The sequence below is a fragment of the Tachyglossus aculeatus genome, unplaced genomic scaffold (genome assembly GCF_015852505.1).
Source record: "Tachyglossus aculeatus isolate mTacAcu1 unplaced genomic scaffold, mTacAcu1.pri scaffold_100_arrow_ctg1, whole genome shotgun sequence".
Classification (NCBI taxonomy): domain Eukaryota; kingdom Metazoa; phylum Chordata; class Mammalia; order Monotremata; family Tachyglossidae; genus Tachyglossus; species Tachyglossus aculeatus.
In genome coordinates this window covers 2,381,248-2,384,549 of record NW_024044841.1, presented here as the reverse complement: position 1 = coordinate 2,384,549, position 3,302 = coordinate 2,381,248, and positions in this window count along the sequence as shown.

The following is a 3,302-nucleotide window of genomic DNA, read 5'->3' as shown; positions in this document are numbered from 1 at the left end:
GCTTGGCGTGTGGACAGAGCACAGTCCCGGAAGTCAGAGGACCTAGGTTTTAATCCTGCCTCTGCCACAAGTCTGCTGTGTGAGATTGGGCAAGTAGCTTCACTTCACTTCTCTGTGAGCTCTGTTAAGACTGTGAGCCCCATGTGGGACGTGGACTGTGTCCAGTATGATTAGACTGTACCTTCCCCAGTGCTCAGTATAGGGCCTGGAACATGGTAAGTGCTTAAAAAATGCTATTAAACAAAACAAAATACAGTGAAGGTGAAATGCTCATTACTTCAGGGTGAAGTGTTTTCTGTTGTTTGGTTTGAACCATCCTCCCAAAGCCTTGCAGGTTGTCACCTTCTCCTCATGTGATGTTATTCGCTCCCCACTTCTAGACTGTAAACCCGGTGTTGGCAGGGATTGTCTCTTTATTGCTGAACTGTACTTTTCAAGCGTTTAGAACACTGCTTTGCACACAGTAAGCGCTCAATAAATATGATTGAATGAATGACTATCAATTCCAGATTTGCTCTGTCTGCATCCTTCATAAGTTTATTGACTTTAAGCACACCACCTCTCAAGTTTGAACATTAATGCTTTAATTCTCTTTTCAGAAGGAAGCTTCGTCACCCCCCTGATCATCTCTATGGTTCTTCTCCAGCTCCACTTTATATTTCGTAAGATGGAGCACAAATCAACACTTACTTTGAGATCTCTTCCCTTGAACCTTGAAGCATGCTTGATAACTCCGCGTCCATTATCATATAATTGTAATTTGGATTGTTTCTCCTTAGGTGGATCACCTTTTCCTTGTTCACCTGAAATTGCTCTCTCCCTTTTAAAATACATCAACCTTTCTATAGACTAGCAAAATATCTGCCACCACCTTCCTCTCCCCTGTTGCAGTAAAAATGAGGCTAAGGATATTTCTGACAGAAATACTACTCGGGTACACCTTTATTTAAACAACCTAGTGTCTTTGGATACCTAAAAATGGTTCCTTGTTTTTTCGAATATATGTATATCCTCTAGATTGTGAGCTCGTTGTGAGAAGGAGGATGTCTACCAACCCTGATGTGTTGCCATCTCCCAAGTGCTTAGTATTGTGCTCTGAACACAATAAGCACTCAATAAATATGATCTGATTGATTGATGTCCATTTTTTCTTTCTCTTATTTTTCTGTAATGTTCTTTGTGTCTGACCCCCAACTAGGCTATGAGTTCCTTGAGAGTGAAGATTATGTTATACAGTCCCAAGCACTTAGCAGAGTAATCTGCACAAAGAAGGTGCTCAACAAATACTTTTGATTGATTGATTGATTGCCTACCGTCAGATAGTGATGGGAATGCCTTTAAGGTCTAGCCCATCCACATTATTGATTTTCTGGATTTTTGACTATCTGGATTGTATTTAGTTCTCAATAATCATTCACTCATTCATTCAGTCGTATTTATTGAGCGCTTACAGTGTGCAAAGCACTGTACTAAGCGCTTGGGAAGTACAAGTTGGCAACATATAGAGACGGTCCGTACCCAACAGTGGGCTCACAGTCTAGGAGAGGGAGACAGACAACAAAACAAAACATATTAACAAAATAAAACAAATAGAATAAATATGTACAAATAAAATGAATAAATAAATAGAGTAATAAATACGTACAAACATATATACATATTTACAGGTGCTGTGGGGAGGGGAAGGAGGTAAGGCGAGGGGGATGGGGAGGGGAAGGAGGGGGAGAGGAAGGAGGGGGCTCAGTCTGGGAAGGCCTCCTGGAGGAGGTGAGCTCTCAGTAGGGCTTTGAAGGGAGGAAGAGAGCTATCTTGGTGGACGTGCAGAGGGAGGGCATTCCAGGCCAGGGGGATGATGTGGGCCGGGGGTCGACGGCGGGACAGGTGAGAACGAGGCACAGTGAGGAGATTAGCAGCAGAGGAGCAGAGGGTGTTGGCTGGGCTGTAGAAGGAAAGAAGGGAGGTGAAGTAGGAGGGGACGAGGTGATGGAGAGGCTTGATGCCGAGGGTGAGGAGTTTTTGCCTAATGCGTAGGTTAATTGGTAGCCACTGGAGATTTTCGAGGAGGGGAGTAACATGCCCCAGAGCGTTTCTGAACAAAGACGATCCGGGCAGCGGCATGATCACAGACACAGCATGGCCTAGTAGAGAGCGAGTATGGGAGTCAGAAAGACCTGGGTTCATATAGTGGCTCCACTATTTGCCTGTTGTGTGACTTAGGGTAAGTCACTTCACTTCTCTGTATCTCAGTTACCCCATCTGAGACTTTGACTGTGAGCCACTTTTGGGCCATGGACTGTGTTTAACCTGATTAGTTTGTATCTATCTCAACTCTTAGTACAGCGCTCAGGAACATAGTAAGTACTTAACTAGTTCCACAAAAAGGATCCAGTTTATGTGAAGTGGTATTTTAATACACAATTATATTTTTTTATATTTATGGTATTTTCTTGTTAGATGGAAAACTCTTCAAGGACAGGAAGTGAGTTTTCTCCTTGTCTTCTGAACAGTGCTGATGCTTAGATAATCAGTGCTGCTATGTGACTGTGCAATTAGAAGAGTTGAAAGCTGGAGGTCCCTTTTAGCCTAATTATTTTGGAAATCTGTCAAAAATTCAACAATAGAGAACTCTCAAATATCTTCGTATTTGGTCATTATGACTCCAATATGGATTAAATTTTTATTCTCTTTCTAGATAAACCAACTCTTACCCATGTCCTTCATGGAAAACATGGAGAAAAGAATGTGAGTAAATTCATCCTCCTGGGTTTTACCCAAAGTCCGAACAGTCAGAGAACATTATTTGTCATTTTTCTCATCCTATCTTGTCACCGTGATGGGGAATCTGCTCATCATCTTAACCATAAAGGCCAGTCAAACACTGGGCACCCCCATGTACTTTTTTCTGGCCTATTTGTCCTTCACAGATATCTGCTATACATCCTGTATGGCTCCCAAGATGATTATAGATTTGCTGCAGGAAAGGAAAATGATCTCCTTCAGTGGCTGCACATCACAGCTCTTTGCAGGTCATTTGCTCACCAGATCATCCTTCTCATGGCGATGGCCTTTGACCGCTACATGGCCATCTGTAAGCCCCTGCACTACACAGCCACCATGAGTCAGCACGTGTGTGGCCTGCTGATGCGGGTGGCCAGGACAGGAGGCTTTCTTCATGTAACCGTCCAGATCCTCTTCATGGTCCAGTTGCCATTCTGTGGCCCTAATGTGATAGATCACTTCATCTTGATCCCTTAGTTGAAGGCTGCCGCCTGTTGGTCATGGCCAACAGTGGGTAGATGTGT